This window comes from Pygoscelis adeliae, unplaced genomic scaffold, assembly GCF_000699105.1.
Source record: "Pygoscelis adeliae isolate BGI_AS28 unplaced genomic scaffold, ASM69910v1 Scaffold27, whole genome shotgun sequence".
NCBI classification, from domain to species: domain Eukaryota; kingdom Metazoa; phylum Chordata; class Aves; order Sphenisciformes; family Spheniscidae; genus Pygoscelis; species Pygoscelis adeliae.
The window spans coordinates 9,790,220-9,809,398 of NW_008825410.1; the positions used below are offsets into that span (position 1 = coordinate 9,790,220).

The 19,179-nt window shown below is 38.8% G+C and overlaps 1 protein-coding gene across 1 annotated transcript in view; it reads left to right on the forward strand.

The window, feature by feature from the left end:
• Positions 1-19,179, forward strand: part of GPR158 (G protein-coupled receptor 158) — a gene marked incomplete at its 5' end in the record, with an annotated part of 203,150 nt that overhangs the window by 98,403 nt on the left and 85,568 nt on the right. The gene's annotated exons all lie outside the window — the stretch shown is intronic.

Sequence of the window (19,179 nt, forward strand, 5' to 3'; positions counted from 1 at the left end):
TTTGTCAAAGACACAGTTACTCCAAACTATCACTGGTACCACTGACCAAAATCTTGGCATTGCCAACCTGTAAATGAAACTGCAGATTAGTGACTTCAAGCAGTAGTCAGCGTTGGCAAACAGTACAAAATGGAACCGCAGAAAGACACTGCGAGAAAGCTCAGATTGATGCTGAGGAATTCATTTGAGGCTTTGTCAAACACAGGTGAAAGTGACTCAGCAGCCCCAAGATTAGCTCAGCAGCAATGTTATTAAACTGCAAGAGCCATAACTGGAGAAAATCACAGGCAGAAAATGTGTCCCTTTGCCGAGAGAAGGGAGAACTCCAAAATGCTAAGAATAAAAAAAATTTGGAGGAGGGCACAGAAGAAGTAGCAGAAGCTAAACTATTAGTGAAAAAAAAGTAGGGAAAAAAGGAAAAAGATGAAAAATGTAACAGATAAAGCAGATGCAGCTGTTATAATGGGAAAAGGCAAAGCATTTCTGCGGGAGAGTAAATGGAGGAAATGTGCCAAACAAAGAAAAAAGGAAAAAATATTCACAGCTAATACAAGAAGGGAAAGCAGATGTGTGGATCACTTCAATGAAATCTTTAACTACTCTAGCAACCCTCATGAGAAGCAGTAATGAAAGCTGAAAACCCTGAGCCTGGCATTAACACAAGCTGCAAGAGGCTGAAAAAATCCTGGGAGATGGAAATGGATGAAATCCCGTCAGAAAAGCTGACGGTGCCTACAGCACCAGTTTAATGACACTGAGGGAGTTATGCAATGAAGCCTGGAAAAAAGAGATTTTTCCTCAATAGTGGAAACGTTGGAGTTTTATTAGACTGCCCCAACAGGGTGATCTTGCTGAATACTGCAGCTGGGGAGATGTTGAGGCTTCTGCAGTGTGATAGTAAGAGAGGTAAAGGGACACTGGATGCAAAACAAGGAACAGGCTCAACAGAGGCTCTCAGCACTTTGGATGGACTAGATATGTGTCCTAGCAATTGTAGAGGAGCGTATAAAGGAATAGGCTCCTCTTCTTGCTTTGGTTTTCAAAAGGCTTTGACAAGACTATGAGAGGTTCTTGCAGAACCACTTTTAGCCCTACAGAGTCAGATCTTCATGTCTGTATACAGAGGTGAAAAATATTCTCTAGGTTCAACAACTAAGAAACAGATCAGCTCAAGGTGAACATTAGTAAACATCCTTGTGTGCTGTGGCATTATTATTGATTGGATAATGCAAACATTACTACTAAAGACACATCCAGAAAGTATGGGGCTAAGCTAACAAAAGTAGCTGGCTAGGCAAGGACAGAAATCACTGACGCTAAAAAAAATATTCTCAAAAATGAGAAGCTGAACAGTGATTTTGTAGGAAAAAGCATCAAGAGAATAGGAGAATTCATCTATGTGACTAGTGTTATATGAACCATCAGAGAGCGCTCAAACAGGGAGTGACCAACTGCAGTATTGATTACATGCAGCAGAAGGGTAGCAAAGCTATACGGCACCAGAAAGAAACAGAATGTTTAAATAATATACATAAAAACCATTTTTTTAAAGATTTCAAAATTAACATAGGATTTCAAGGGCTAAAGATCTACCAGAGCCTTAGAGAGGAAACCAGCTGTGTTGTAAACAAGTTCTTATAAAAGTACTGGACCGTGGAAGGACATTACCTGCAAAGAACCTAAAGAGCTCATCAGTTATCAGGCTGCCTTTTCAAAATGAAGAAGAGCTGAAAATAACTGACCTTTGCATAGCGGCATACCAACTCAAACATGGAGCTATCAGGTAGAATACAACCGCTGTGAGGAATTGTAAGTGCCCTTAAGAAATGCTAAGAACCACTAATGGCAAAGAGACCAGAGAAGCTCATCTCAGCTGTAGCGTGGAAGAGGCTCGTTGCTACTTCAGTGATGAAGAATGAGAGATGAGAATGTGACGCTGGCCTTGACTCACACTAGACCTATTCAGAAGGGTCTTGTTTGCTGTAAATTCTCATTCAGATCAATGCTAAAGGTCTCAGAGTAGTTGCACTAAAGCTAAGTTACTTTCCCATCATCTTTCCTTGACATGCACTGCGGTGCTGCCAGGTTCTGAGTGGGCAGGAGAACCATGGGTGCGTGTGAGGAAACCTTTGGGGGATCTGGTCTTTCTGTCTTCCTAGCGTATCTATGGCCAGCATCTCTGGATGTAAATCCAGCACATCAAGGTAAAATTGACAGCAGCAGCACACTTGGAAAAGGTTGTTTTCAGCTCTGAAAAATAGTGGAAAAAATGCTTAGAAGAGAGTCTTCAAAGCAGCAGTTCGGAATGGTGTTGTCATATGGCATTAACAATGATGGACTATGATAGAACCCATTGAAATGAAGGGCTTTGCCCCATTCAAGACCATTTCCAGTTCCAAATATTAGAAATTTATGACTAAATGACCTTTTATTGTACTGGTCTTCCCCCCCATTTATGAACACTCAAGAACTGTTGGAAATACAGAAATGCAAATGCTTTTAATGAGAGGAGAAAAATATATATCTGGAACACTGATCAAGGAAAAAACTCAGAGTTAACAAGACCACATGGCTAATCATTAACAAGAATAAATCATTTTACCTCTCTTGAGGGAACTGTGGCAAATAACAGCAACTGACTCTTTTTATATGGTTTTTACTCTCTGTTGAATACAGATTTCCAGTGTTTGGAGTTCAGGGTGGCTAGATATTCTATGCCACCACTTTCCTATTTTTCCATTTAGTGTAAATACATTTAAGTGTTCTGCTAAATATGATTTAAAAACTGTGAAGATACTCCCTAAACAATACAATTTAAACACCGCACAAAACTGCACATAGATGGAAAGGCAACATGCAAATTAATGCTGTAGTTTCCCTTTCTAATAGTGAGAAATCAAGAATGTCTTTTCTCCCTTACTGCAGCCATGATAGGATGCAGTAATTCAGAGTGAGATAATCACAGGCTATTGATGTGTGATACATCTTTAAATATTAAAGCATGCTGGCTTTGCAAACATACCTTTTTTGCTAATGTAAATCAGCCAATCCTTTCTTTTTTTTAACTCTACAGTGGCATCTTGACATGCTTATGCCTGGAATCCTTTCATCTTTGGTGCACATTCTGCTTTTTTCTCCCTAGACACCGATTTCTGATGTTTCAGCTGAAGTGGAAACTTGATAGAGGAAAAAGACCTTGCGCAGATGGAGCAGCTGCCTTTACATGCCGTGCTGGTGGGCATACCTGACAGTTCACTCAGCACATACACATTCTGTGCAGTGCTTTATACACCCTTTCTTCATCATATCCTAGAGTGAGAACCTGGTTTCTTGTGATTTCTCAGGGAAGTTTATTGTAGTCTTGAGGTGTGCAGCTTTAAAGACATTGGTGATGTTGTTTTCGAAACTGTTGTTTTTAGTGGAATTCTCATTTCCTGTATTCATAAAACAGAACTCATAAAATGTCCTTTCCCATTTTTCTGCGTAGCTAAGGTATGCCTTTAGGGATGCTGTACTTTTTTAACTCTCACATAAATAATTGCAGAGTGCCATATGGAAAAGATAAGAAGTGCAGGGGCTGTTAGCCTGCGGCAGCAGTTGAAAATTGGGGGTGACGTACTGGCTGCTGAAATTCCCAAAGACAGCAGGCATTGGTAGGCATGGCTGCAACGGTGGTATTGCCCTGTGTTTGCAGGGTGTTGTGGCATTCACTTCATACGCCTGAAGGTTTCACATCTATGTATATTTGCATTCCAATACATGGTTTAGAAGAATTAAGTACTTGTGAATAGAAAAATAAACCTAGTTTCACTATAGACACTTTAGGCCTAAAGGAAAAACTGAGGTGTGCAGAAAATAAAGATATAGATATAAAATATATTGGTTGATTTCAGTTCAGTCTCATGAAGAAGAGAGAATGAGAAGAGCAGGGCAGTAGGAAGCACAAAAAGGCTATCTAACAGTGTTCACTAGAGAGAGTCTATCCCTAACGGACAAGGTAGGTCTTAAAAATTACTTTTCGTCAGTACTCGACGGTAGCTCTAAGGATCCAAAAGCTACAATCTTCTCTATATATCTTTATATTAAGCCAACATTTGTCTCCGCAAAGTTGAATTACACAGCACCTTAGGGCCCATCTAGATAACATACATGGTTTATCCGGGAGTGTAGTGCCTTCAAAGTGATGGGAATCAGCTGTGGACTGACACATTTGCTCCACTTTGGTGTTCAGACTGATTCCTGGCCTTTACATTCTTACCCTTAAAGTCTTGCTATTTAAGACCTTGCAGTCTAAGAATCATTGTCATCTTCTGTTCCGCCAATACTCCACAAAACTCTACAACATAGAGCCCCAATGTTCAAATTAATGGAGCTGATAGTAGTGCACTTTCAGTGTAGGGTGCTGGCCAGGAAGATAGCTGTCACCAGAGACAAGGCTGTAGTAGCCTTGAAGGCATATATAAGTTTAATTGTATTACACTATGATTTCACTTTTAAAATAAATTATGTAAAATAAAGATAATTGAATCCTTGAATTTCAGCATATTTTTTCCAACAACAAGAACTATTACAGCATAGAATAATTTTGCCAAAGCTGTTTCAGAACTAAAAATTAAACTGAGCTAACTGCCAAGATTTTTGGTTGTCTGTTACCCTCTGTCTTTGATTCTTGATGAGTCGTGTGTTTGTGGCCCTTGTAGGGAAGCTGAGTAGACTGAGTGGTGTGTCACATGATAATAAGCTTTCCCCACTGATGCTTTGATGCAATAACTTCAGGACAGTTGCATTTACCTGAAGTTTCATTTGGGTTTGTGAATAAGCATTTACAGATTTGCTGGGAAGGGACTTCCTATCATGTCAGCAGAATAACAGCAACATTATTTATTTATCCTGCTATTTGTCTTGGAGTTGTATGCTGCTGTGAACCTTGCTTGTACAATCAATAGCAATAGCAAAGTCCCTGGTGGCTTGCACAAAGTCTTTGGCATGCCTCCCTTTCCAAGAGCAGACTTCTGTCTGAAGTAGGCCTTTCTTTTTGTTTTAAGGGTCTAAGTGTAGGTTCAGAAAAACTATTCTAAGGGTGAGCCCAATTTGTAGTGGAGGGACTTTTCAACCAGGAAGGCTTGCAGAATTTCATGGTGACAATCATTTGCTTGATGAGCTCTTTGTCTCTGGGAAAAGCATTTGGCCAATAGACAGGGCCAAGGTTTGGAAATTGAAACGTGGTTTTTGATGGAGCTGGGATTTGCGTTCCAATGTGCCAGTGTCTGGACCCCATTTTGACGCTGAAAACCAGTATAACTATGGAGAGGCATATTTGAAGATGAGAAAATATTTTTTTTAAAAAGTTTCACTCAAAGGGAAGGAAGAAATAGCTTAAATGAAGAAACTGGGAAAACAAACAATGTTGGGAAAAAATGTAGCATGAGAACTTTCAAATAACAGAAATAAAACTGTATTGGAAACCTTATTCTAGGAAAAGTCTTGCATTTTTTACTAAGTTTTTTTTATTGTAAAACTTTTATTTAATGGTAGCATCCTCGTAGAAACTTTATGTGCTCTTTTCATGTGTTTTTTTGGCTGTATCATGTGGTGGAAGCTCAACACAGATCATTCAGACTAAAACATATGCCTGTTCTTCATTCTTTTCTTCATTTCTTTGGGTGAAAGTTGAAGGTTTATAGCTCACAAGCAGCAACCTTATGCTGTCAGCTTCTCTTTAGGACTTTGTGCTGTGAACACAGTCAGATTGCTTTCTGCCTTTCCTGTCCCAGCCGTGCCTCCCTCCGTCTGGAATAAAATCTTGACATTTTCCTCTGACATCTTCTCATCAATATCGATATAGCTGAAAAGAAGTCTTCATCTCCTCCTGCTTCCCTCTAAGACATCTCAGCTATTGCTTTCTTAGTTACTGTAGCAACCTGCTTGTTTACCTAACATAATTTTGGACTCTGGAGCTCACTTTGCCTCCGGCTATGTCTAAGCCTTGCTGAACACCTTCCGAGTTCCCTTTTAATACATGTTTTCTGCTGGTCCACAGACCTAAAATTCTTGTCTCAGCTTGTTATCTTGTGTCTTGACTGCTGCAGCGTCCTTTCAACTGGCCTTGGCACGTGCAGTCATGGCCTATTATTAAAAAGTATGCTGCATACAGTTTTCTGTCCTGCCACTTTCTGTTGTCCTCATAGCATCTCCCTCTTGACATCGTACATGAGCTATACCTCTTGGTTTTTGAACTCCCACATGAGCTTTTCTCTCTCTCCTGACGCCATTTCTTTGATGCAGAAGTGTCAACACCAGCCTCCATCATCATCATCTTGTTACATTTTTCAAAAACCACCCCTTGTTCCCTTCATTCTTTCCTCATGCTTGGTAGAGGCTTTTTGAGAACATCCCCTGCTCTCCGTATCACATTTTCAGATTCAAGTGCTGACAAAGTATGTGACTGCAGGTGGGATACTGATAGGCTGGCACTGCTGATTGCTTGTTACGATATGTGATATTGCCTTGTTGTTCCATTGTTCTTTCCATCTGTCCTTATCCGTCTGTTGTCCCTTATCTTAAACTCTTAACTTTGCGGAGGAAGGACAGTCTTTTTTACTTTCTCCTTGTGCAGGGTCCATGATAACCTGAGGCTGACCTGGGGCTGGGGCTTTCAGCAATACAGTGGTAGGAAGAAGAATTAAGTTATACATAGCAATATTTCCTTCAAAGGCAAATGCGCTTTTATTTCCAGTGAAACATACAATCCATGATCTAAACTTAATAAGAGATTACTTAGCGTAATAAATTCTGAAGAGCTGAAAAATCTCACCATTTTTGGGATCAGCATTTCTCAGATCCAATCATAAGCTATTAGTTTGGAGTGTTTTAGCCACTTGGCTCTTGTAAAAGTGAATAAAATAAACTGCAGTTGGATTTAAAATCTTCAGAATGATGAGTTTTTGTTTGCTTTGAAGTTAGTATAATCATCTTCATCTATAGTTCATTTGCCTTCTCAGTCATGTGAATAATGAGATTTTTTTATCTTTATCAGATTTATTCTAACCCTTCTCTTGTTACCTCATTCTCAATTTGTTTCCTCTGAGGTATTAAGAATCTTGAGCTTTGAAGTCAGGTTGTTTTTTTCTCTTGTAATTTGCCATAAACTATTCCTTTCTACATGATTGAACTACAATTTATACAGACTGTTTTAGTGAGCTGTGGTATTTTCTTCTGTAACAGGTGATGCCATGTGGAAAAAGAAAGCTGAAATTCAGTTCAGGTGTTCTGAAGCTATTTGTAAACTAAATCAGGGGAACATGCTAACTGAGCCCCACCTCCTGCTTGTGAAATTTGGGGTTGTATTCCATCAGATTTTTTGTATATTCCATTTGATCTCTTGCTGATTAAACAACTATCAATATTAAAGTGCATTTTATTCTTGAAGACCATAATGCCTTTGCATCTTCATTTCATTTCTGCATTAATTGAATGCATAACCTAGTGAAACAGGCACTTAAAGTGATCCAGAATTTTGATGATCGTCACTTTACATATTCAGCTTTTAAATTAACCATAAGAATGTGAATAGACTGAAACTGAACTTAGGCATTATTTACCTCATTACTGATTTTTTTTTGGTCTACATATTCATTGCTATTTGGTGAGAACCAGGTATCTTGATCTAAGCAGTATGTCCCCAAGGAAGGAATTCCTGCTCTTATAAGAAAAGATGTCCCTGAGACATTAACCATTTTCACTGTGAGGGTTCTTCACCAACAAATACTGTTTTTTCAAGTATCTGTCTTGCAGGTGGTGTAGCGCAACTTATATGCAGCAGGACCCATGTTTCAAAATGCAGAACACCTTATCTTCATCATGATATACCATAATAGGTCTCGTTACTTCTATAACACAAAGGATCAAGGGCCACGTGAATTGAAAAAGAAAGTATTTGGGGATTTCTTGGATCCCTGACATCTTGCGCACTTTTAATGAAATTGATTTATGATTGATGGCTGCTTGACCTTTGCTTTTGCTGATTTTTTTTCAAGTAAAAAGTAAATTTAATAATTATATTCTATTTGAGCTCAGCTATAACTAGTAATAGAAAAAAAAATAGACCTCTGTGTAAGTATTCTTTAAAGGGAAATGAAAAAACATGAGGATTATATTTATTTGGTTTAGGAATACTCCACAAAACCTGCAAATGCCAGAAAATTCTGACAATTTGCCGATACAGCTTAAGTGGCAGCACGTCTTTGTAATGCCTATCTTTGGAAAATTAGCCTTCGCTATGAGATTTACTGTATTTGCAATCCATATTCTATTAGGAGGCTATTATTCAAATAGAACAATTATCATTAAAAGTATTTGTCAGTGTGGTAAGAGGTTGAACAGGGCACAGAATTTCATCTTGAATATTTTACAAAGAAATTTTCAGAAGAGGCACAACCATTTCTATCTTGAAGTGAAGAGTGTTTCCTGCAGTTAGTTGGGAATGAGTTGCTTGAATTTTGTATGCCAACCAACAATAATAAAATGAAAGCATAGCCTTGTTATGGCATTTGAAATTTCCCTTTTCCTGGGTAGCAGTCCTAATCAGTCCCTGAATTTATTATCGAGAAAATAAAAAAATGATGACAGCACCATTCCAGGGTACCTAACTGAGGCTTCAGGGGACTCCTTCCAGTTGCTTTTGTGCCCATTCTTTAGTCCCATCCAGGTGTGAACAGCATTAAGATAACCACAACAATTAAATGCAGTTCCACTCTTTTCTGCTATTCTTAATGCCGGTGGCTGTCTGGAAAGCGGCAGGTCCAGCTTTTGTCTTTTAACAGAGGAGCCAAACACCTTCCTCGCTGTAGCTCAGCCTCAGGGACAGAAAGAAGGATCTCTATATTCTATTTCTTAAAGGTAAATTTCAAGTGAAATAAAATTTCTGAAATTAGCACTTTAGTTTTTCCACACAGCTTCGTCACTGAAAAAGATAACAATGTGTTTGTAATTGGGATAAGAGGCAGGAAAAAGGTTCAGTGGGCTTTAGAAAAACAGCGCATGGAAATCAAAGCAAAAATATAGTCCTACTGAAAAAAATTGTTTGCTGGGAAGGCCTATTTTAATAAGAAAAGGAACTGGTAATAAAACATTTCAACCAGCTCCACTTCAGACCAAGTATTTTCAACTTGACAAAATCTCCTCTCCCTTCTGTCATTTGATAGAAGTAAAGAACCACCTATACCAGGAAACAAGAGTTTGAACAGGAAGGGTTTTCAGAGAAGTAAGAGACAGATTTGGGAATACGATCCAATAACTTCTCATCACATCTCCTGTGTCCTCACGTGCAGAGTAGAATGGATCTGCCAGACCTGCACCACAAGGGTCACGCCAGAGCTACTCCTCATGGGAGCACCGGAGAGTGAGCGCATTGCCGTCACGTGTACCTTTAGCTAATCTTTTTGTTTCACTTGTTTTGAGACAGTTTTACATAGTAATTTATCTAGTCACTTCAAATACATCAGATTAGCACAGCAGAGCAAACCTGTAGCTGTTCTTCATGTTTCCTTTCTTCTGTACCATTCTGTTGTGTATCCATATGTGCTTTCTAGCTGTACATTGAGTGGTAGATACCCTTTACAGTTTAATAAGTATGAATGTGTCGTATTCAAAGTTGAGATCAAGGATGAAATCAGTCTTCACTTTTTTCTAATAATTTCTTGTGGGCCTCGTTTATCTGTAAGGCAAGCTCACATTCTGGTGGTAAGCCACCTTTGCAAAAGGAAATTTTCTTTAAATCACAGCCCCACTCGGTCATTCTTTATATTGTAAAAGTGGCAGAACTGTTTAATGAAAGCAAAAAAAAAATCAAAATATGCCAACCTTTTCCCCTCACTAGGTTTCCATGGTACCAAGCTCATATAATACACAGTGACGTGTGGCCCTGGAGAAATCTGCAGTCTTCCTGGACCGACACCAAAAGTGTACAGTTCTGTTAATTCAGTAATATACAATGTAGCAGATACGGAATGACTTTAATTTTATTTTGGCTTTTAATGTCTTATTTTTTCTCCTCTCTGAAAATACTTTGACACTCGTATCACTGACTTTGTGTGATGACATTCAGAAATTCAATGCTAATTAATGCTGCTGTATTTCCTGGATTGCTTAGGACCACAGAGAATTGAAATGCAGTATTTTCTATGCTTGTTTATCCATAATTTTAGCTTTTTGTTTTGTTACACTGGATGCAACTTGGCTGGCTACATTTTTTTTTAATTTCCCTCATGCAAATAATTGTTAGGTATTTATTTATGACCCTTTAGCAGTGCCCAAGAGGCACGTATGACTTTCCTTTCCTAATGTGATTTGCCACAGAAATGGTGTTACCTTCTGAGATCCAGGGATAAGGAATGACTCTTTATCTCAAAGGTTACTAATGTGGTCTAGATAGTATGGATAGACTGAAGACTGAGCAAATCCCAGGGCACAAAGCAGCCCTTCACAAACAATATTTTGTGCAGGCCTAGTCAAGTAAATGTGCTCCGCTAAGGCAATTGGTAGGGGGAAACAGAAGGTAAGATGGGGAATACTTGGCCTGCACTACCTAGGAACTCCCCATCCCCTCATTAGTTTCACAGGCAATTGACAGTAAAGCTCTAAGTTGAGAGAGGTGGACTGGCAAAAGCCTACATGGAGCTGATGAATAGTTCCTTCCTGCCATGGAGAAAGCCTCAGGAGCAAATCAAAACAGTGCAGTAACACTGAAATCCCACTTTTGAAGTGTTGTGACATGAACGTGATCTGGCTCTACCTGTTCTCCTCCAGTGACATCTGAGAGTTAGGCTACGTGTGCTTGCTCCTCAGCTCTTGTAGTCACCATTTCAGTTTTTCTCCAGGAGCTGCCCTCTTGTTTTGTTCAGTTTCTTTATGAAGTAGCTGAAGGTAATACCAAGAATAGAGAATGAAATTCCATTTTTATGCTCCAGCCGCATGCAGTTCCAGCTCCCTCAGATCCAAGACTGGAACCAGTAGTCAGATAGATAAAAAACTCTGGCTGAAACGCAGTCTTGGAATGAGATGGATGAGGAAGCTCTATGAAAACCCCTTGCCTTCATACCATCATCTTAACAAAGGCCTCTGTTCATATGTTGTATGTCTAAATCTTTATTTTATCCTGATCTTTTCATTAATCAAATGTCCTGAGTAGCAGCCTGGCTGAAGAAGACCAGGGAGCTCCAGTGGAATCGGGCTGAATACGAGCCAACAGTGAGCCCTCACCACAATCTAGGAAAACTGTATATTGGGCAACAGGATCATAGCCAGCAGACAAAGGAAAGCTGTTATTCCTCTCTACTCAGTGCTAGTGAGGCTGCTCCTGAAATACTGGGTCCAGTTTTGAGCTCCATGGTTCAAGAACAGTGTGGAGAAACTGGAGAGAGTCCTGTGGATGACTACTAGTGGGGACTAGAGCATATAACCTACTGGTAGAGCTTGAAGGGAGCTAAGCTTCGATAGGATGGCAAAGAGGAAGCTAAGGGGCCATCTAGTAGCAGCCTACTTGAAGGGTGGTTGCGAGGACAGATCCAAACTCTCCTTAGTAACAGCAAGTGATGGAAGTAACAGGGGACAACAGTCACAAATTATGGCTTGGGAGGTTTAAGTTGGGCATTAGGAAAAACTTTCTCACTAGGAGAGAAATGCCAGACCAGAGTCAGCTGGGTAACACATCAGTTACCCACCTCCATTCCTGGAGGTTTTTAAGACTTGGATAGACAAAGCTGTGGCTGACCTGATCTAGCGTTGGCAGTACTCCTGCTTTGACCGGCGGATGGGACTAGATGACCTGTAGAAGTCCCTTCCAACAAATGTTTCTATGAGTCAGTGATTCTATGAGACTAGTTAGATTTTATTATGCACATTGTGGCATATTAGAGTGTTTATAGATTAGATACAAAACATGAATGATAACAGGAACTGTGAAAAGAAAAGAGCATCTCAGTGTTCTTTCAGCTGATGATTAGTTGTTTGTAAGGTTCATATTCCCTTTATTAGGGTATCCTGGAGAATATCAAGACTTGGAACTTGCCTTATTTACTTTCCTTTGGATAAAGTAGATGAGAACGAGAAACCTTTATTTATAAGAATTTTTCTGGTAACTTTCCTTGACATCATTTTAATCCATTATAGTGAATAATATTGCTTTAAATCAGCTAATTGATGTTTTACCTTTGTCAGCAGTTACAGCTTCACCTATCTGTGCAGTGTTACTTCATTTTCTTTCAGTTTCTCCAAATCCATTCTGTAGATTAGTAGGTATTTTTGCTCTGCCACCCTATCCAGACCACCTCCTTTTCTAATATATTCAAGAGGAAAAAGGGTAGTGATCTTACTATGAAAAGTTGTGCAAGTTTCAAGTTTCACTGGTCATTTTTCCTGTCACAGGACTTTGCAAATGAATGTTTGTTTACAGATGTGACCCCTAGGACCCGTATTATTTCTAGCTTCACCTGCCCGTTCCATCTCACCTCTTTTTTTCTTTTCAGATTAATATATTTGTGTTTTCTCTCTGTGTATTTCTAACATGTTAGTTCCTTGCCTAGAAAAGCTATAGACATCAAACTCATAATGGAATCAGGATGATCTACATGTTAAACACCTGCATGGTACTGAAGCAGCTGCACCTCAGTCATGTTACTTTTGTTAGAGCACTGATGAGTGGCCACAGAGTTTTCTGTATTTGCGGTAGTATGTTAGGGTTTTTATCTCTTTTCCAGTAAAGGTATATAAAAAGATTCTAACATATTCCACTTGGGCACGCACTCTCTCTTTCATTGTTCCTTCTTCTGTTGAAGTCTTCAACTTTCAAAGCAGGCGTTAGCCCCAGTCCTGCTGGTTTGGATGAGTCCCGTGAGTAACTCTGTGTTAGAGGGGTGCTTCTGTCTCAGCTGGACTGCCGTTCACAGAACAGCACAGACCTATGGTGAATGGTTTCCCTCCTGTAATAGTGTTTTTTGGTTTGGTTTTTTGGTTATACAGAAAAGATATGTGAGAAAGTTAGAAAATAGCTGTATTTCTCTAATAAACAGTAAATGAGGCTTTCTGTAAAGGAATTGCTCCGGAGAGACCGCTATGTTTGCTTCACAGGAGAGCAGAAGTAATGAACCAGCCTCTACTTCCTTGTCCTCCTAATTCAGAATATTTGTACATGCTGAACTGAGATTTCAGTATTGAAGACACAGTTAATAAGAAAAATGCCTCTGACTGTCTATGTGTCTGGACCACACCAAGGTCTGGCAAGGTCTCCTTTCTCACAGGGCTGCCTCTGTTCCCAGCACCCTGATTTTGCTTTCCTTGCCCTTACCCCAAAGCTCTGTCTCCTCTCCGTCAGCGCATCTTGCTTGACTGACCAAAAGAATCTGCCATGGGATTACCATAAGCCACTATTATGTCTTGTCTTCCAAGGGGAAGCCTACAAAGGCAATTTCAGTGTAGCTGCTCCTCAACTTGTTCATGGACTGAACGTGCCACATCATGTAGCGTGATGTCCTGTGCTACCTAGAGGTAGCGTGATGACTCTGACCCTATGCCTGGATATGCAGAGTTGCAATCAAATCCTGAATCTCACACGGAGGTGCTATCTAACCTCTGAGCCAGTAATGACTGTGAGTATTTCTTGACTTCATGAATAGTTTTAAGTTTACTAAGTTTACTTAAGTTTACTTTAGATCACCAACACCCATTTATCTTAGAGTAGTCACTGAAATGTAAAACAGTCAGAAGCATCTCACAGCTGTTAGTAGCTACATCCCAGCTGAGAGGAGTTGCTCTGAATATTTCTAGTGTCTTCCTCCTTGAGTTGGAGTGCCGTCCCAGTCTGTCGTGGCTGAATAATGTGCTCAGCTATGAGTCCTGTGTCGCTGCCTGAGTCACACTAGTTTACTTGAACTCACTTTTTCCGTAAACGCCTCTCGAAGTACATTACATACAGATGCAAGACATTTTACTGTTCTAGTATGCTGATTTTCCTGTGTAGGTGTAGCATTACATACCCAGTGATTCAGAAGTTACCAAGCCCACCAAACAGGGGCCTTTATGTCCTGTGTCCTCACACTACTTCATTATTTGCATTTGCTACCATGTACCTAAACCTATCTTGCATTTTGCTAGCTGGCCCTTTTGATAGCTTCCTATGAAACACCTGATTGCAATTCACTTGAATTGCTCTCATGGCTGACAACTTGCATCAGATTTGATGGAATTGTCTTAGTGGACTTTATTGTTCACTGCAGAACTGAAGGATGGTAGCTACTCTCTAAAAAACCTCTGGCTCAGGATGAAGAAGATGGTAGAGACCAGTACATACCTGGTCTTGACCTTTAATGTAATACATGCCATACTATTTTAATTGCTTCCTTTTGGTTTGATTCCAGTATTTCTGGATGGAGGCTGGATTGAAGCTACTACGTAGTTCAATCATTATTTTTCCTCCTTTGACTTATCCATAATAATAATAATAATAATAATTATTATTATTATTATTTTTTAACCAAGATCTCAGTTAATTAAAAAGCAAACAAACCTAGAGAATGTGGAAAATACATGGTAGAGGTAGCTAAGCTAAGTATGAAAGTTAGTATGAAGCTAGAAGTAAAAAATACATTGCAGTATCACTTAGGTGTCAGCAATGTGTAACCATTAAGTGAGACAGGGAAAACCAGAAAGGACAGTTTTACTGACACAAATAAGTAAACATAGAAATAAAACCCCAAAAGGGAAATGAGCACACAGACAAAGCGGCAATAAACAAACTGCACACAAGATGAACAGCCAGAGGAATAAATAAGCAAAAACAAAAATAAATGCCAACAAGCAAGGCAGATGCAAAAAAACAAGCAGCTGTTAAGGAAGAGAAAAAGAAATTGAGCAAATGTTACATGCAAGTGGAAGAAAATGCCACTGCATGAAATTTCAGGGCTATATCTTAAAATGCCCTGATTTCTGTGAATTCTATTAGAGAATTTTAATTGTACAGATAGTATAGGTGGACAACAGTTGGTGGAGGCTTTATTTGTTTCCATTCTTTCATTTGTTTTCTTACAAGAGCAAAGGCTTTTTTCTTGAAGTACGTGGGCATATTCACTGCTGTGTATGTTGCAGATTCCCATAAAGTCAAGCATTTGTGATGCTGCCCACAGCCATGCCTTAGGGGCCTGTATTTGCAAAGTCTGTACAGTGAAGGATTCAACTTTTGGTGGAAAAACTGGTGCTCAGAGACTGGTGGAAATACCGTCTATCAAATATAGAATATCTTTATCTAATAAATTAATTTAAAAACATCCTGCTTTAGTTTTGGTTTTCCCCTCTTCAACTATTCCCTCTTATTAAAGCTTCAGGGATGGATGAATACTTTACCTTACCGCTTAGGCTATAATGGGGGTTATTGGAAGGAAAAAAGTCATATATATATTTTTAAATCAATGTATGTGTTTTTTCTAAACCAAAAACTTTCATGTTACTTTTTTGTTATTAAAATATCTCCTGTTCTTTGCAGTAGAGAAAGTTAACAGAGTTTCAGAAATGTAGTTCGGGAGAATTCTGATGCTCCCGTTTCCATTGCATTTTTTTCTTGACACTTACGCAAAAATAGTTCTTTGGTTGTACTATTTCTTACTTGAAGTTTTGCGCTTTTCTTCATCACTGTGGATGGCATTCATCTCTGCCAGAATGTCTACTCCATTTGCTGAAGAGTCCTGTTAAGAAGAGCTGTGCTATCTGCAAAGTTTGGGTTAAAACCCCCATTCTCCAGGTATCAAAGACTGAGATAAAAGCACAGTCAAAATCTCGCTTCAAGCTCATTTTGAATTCCAGTGTTGCTCTGTAAGCCATACTTCTTTTAGGGCAGGAAACAGAAGTGTGTAGACAGAATTCACAGAGAATGGTTCCTACCGGAACACAGGTGAGAAGAAAATCATGGGTTCATTCATTGTTTTGAAAGAAGAGCTGGAAGTGCTGAAGTTCTTTGCCCCTGCAGGTTATCTTATCATCATGCCACCCAGAAAAAAGCTTGATAAGAAAAGACTGATTAGGATGCAAAAGAGTTATTTAGAAAAGGATGTTCACACAGAAGCTGTTTGAAGACCAGCTTTTTTAGATTGTTTCCATCTTCCCTATGATACCCATTTCAGCTACTTTCTCAGCCATTCTGTCGTATCCAGATGCATTGTACAAAATAAGAAAAATAAGCTTCTTCAGTGGTTTGAGTATTGATCGATAGCAGGAGACGTGAGTTTACTGACCTCTGCCAGTGTCTTGTGTGGTGTTGGGCAAGACCCCTCTGCATTAATTCCTAATGAGTTAAGTGCCATTGTCTTACAAAGATGTTGTGGAGAAAAACTGTATCAAGATGTGTGGAGCACCCAGCTACGGCAGAGTTGGGGCCATATAAGGAATCTTGTGGACATGTTCCTATAGGGCTTTTTTTAAATTTATGTTATAGTGCTGGGAAATTTACATCACAAAGTGTGAAACCTGTATTATCGGAGGCAGATTTTAACCTTTTCTAAGCTTTCTAAGCTTTTCTTTTTCATCTGCTGCACACAAGATTTATGTCTCTCTTAGGCTAAATTTATGTGTTCATTAGAAATGTGAACTAACTCATACTGCCATTTATAGTTTGTAAAAATATCTGCACTTTCTATTAAACATGTCAAAGCAGTGTGCATGATCCATAGCTTCCAACATTTAAGCCATAAAATAATTGGGAGTCTAGTCACTTCTTAATTAAAATAACCTGAAAGTATTCCATTTAATGACTTCATAACTGGCGTCTAAACATTTACTTCCAGCTTTTTGGTGTTATATTAAAGAAGAACAGAAGTGTCTGCAGAAAGCAGTCTTGAAAAGTTGTCTATATGTATTGATTTTTATAGTGCCATTTGAAAGAGTTGAATGCATCTGAATACAGAAATATGGGTACATAAACAATTTTATTACAGCAGCCATAAAAGTTACTATCATCCCTTTGGGTCTTTGTTTATTGTTTAGGGATGCTTATAACAAATGAGTGTCTCGCAAATACAGAACCAATGTGTTTTGGGCAATTTTTTTTCTCTTGATATATATGTTTTGTGAGTGTCTCTCCGGAGCATCTTTCTCCAGATGAGATCTCTCACTAGATGAAGTGAGGCAGGGCTGTTGCATGGGGAAATGCAGTATGGGAGTGCTGGACCGTCTTTACATTAGCGGACTAGTGGGTGAGGTTGCCCATCTCTATTCAAGTGACAGAAATAAATTATATAAAGTACTGACTCAATTGAATTTGATATGTCATTGAACAATGGGATCACTTGAGCCTAAAAAACCTGGCACTGGCATTTCAGTTACCAGTTTCCCAGCTTTTTGCATTTGGGATTGTGTTTATGCTTTACCCAACATCATAATAGAGGAAAAAAACCCAAACCAAAACACTTTAATTTGGGTTCTTTAAACAAATGCCTTGCGTTGGGGGAACCCAGTGTAAATATAAGCTGCACTTGTGGGTCAGTATTCAAGTTTCAGCAATTGCTAAAGCAGGCATTGCATTCTGTTCAGAAAGATAGTTATAGTATTTTAGCTAGCTGTTGGTGTTTTGTTTTGCTTTCTAAGAAACATTTCATGGAAGCATATCAGTCCCATGAAAATTTTGCTAGAAATATATATGTCTCAGTTTCAGGGTGTGATTTTAGAGACAGGTAGCAGAACAGTTTTGCTATCCTTAATATGAAACTTTTAATATGAAAGTCTAAGGTTACGATCCACAAGAAAAAGTTAAAGAATTGGAGAAGTCTGGAAAAGAGAAGCCATAATAATGATTCTTGAATACATGAAAAATTCTGGCCAAAAAATAAGGAAATAAGGTGTGCTCCCAAGATTTTCCTGGTAAAATCTTGCAGTGGTTGAACCAAATAGCCACCATCATCATCTTAAGACCAGTGGAAAACCATTCTCACTCCAGGCTTTAACTGTGACTAAAATAGCATCAGTAGCACAAAGATGCCCCTGGAGCTGTTATATTAGTGTTTTTCTTAAAACGGAAGCTTTGATGTGAATACCCATTGGAAGTAACTTCTCGTGGTAATTTTTGAGGTGGACACTTGTGGAGGATGTTGAGGATGTCTCTGCTGATACACATGCTTTAGACAACCTTTGCTGGAAAATTTCACCATTGCTAGAAATTAGGTAGCTCCATAATTGTCTCATACTAAAAAGGCTTCCTGAGAATTTAGGTCTTTCAACCTATGTTCAGTACATTAGATGTTGTAAAAGTGACGACTTGAAAAAATGAATGATGAAATAGGAAATCTGAGTAAGATTATAGATTTGCTGAAAAGCTGAATTTTTATCTAGAAAATTCCACCAGTCTTTTGCAAGCACAAACTAGACCCCAGGGCATCAAAAATTTGTCCGTAAATCCATTCAGATAGAGATTTTTTTTTTATGATTGCCTTACTTCTGAAAGATAAACTTCTCCCATCTAAAGCCATTAGAGAGAATGCCACAATCCATTGATTCCAGCCCACAAGAGAATTTTATGATGCGAAAGAAGGGGATTTTTCAAAATATTTTTGACAAAGCCTCTTCTCTGTCCTATCTGACTGCACTACTTGCAGTCAGGAAAGCACTGCCTTCTTCCAGAACAGTGTATGAAACAATATCTCAAGGGAAGGAGATGGTTAAAGAAAAGGGAAGCAGTGTTGGTTTGTCTTTAAGAGAAGGTGCAGATGCACTGTACATAAATCATCAAACTTACTGGAATATGCTTTGTATCAGGAAAAAGGATTTTTTTATTTTGAAATGTAACAAAACTATGATGGAGAGACTGCATTAGAATCAGTGAAGAAATGTCATGATATTTTACAATCCTGACAAGTTAACGTCTGAATCAACAACTTCACACAAAAATTCAGGAAAAATAAAGGCACTTTCAATCTAAGAGCACACTCTGTATTCAGTAAAATTGTAGATTATTCATATGTATTATAGAAGCCAAGTCATTAATATTAAATAAGTCAAAATGTTCGAAGGTCTTCTTGAAATTTAAATAGTACAGAACAAATTCTACAGTTAAATTCATATCTGAAATTCCCATGATCCATAATTCTTCACACTTGAGAGCAACTTCAGCAGTTTCAAAACGTATGCAGGTAATGTGTGTTGAAT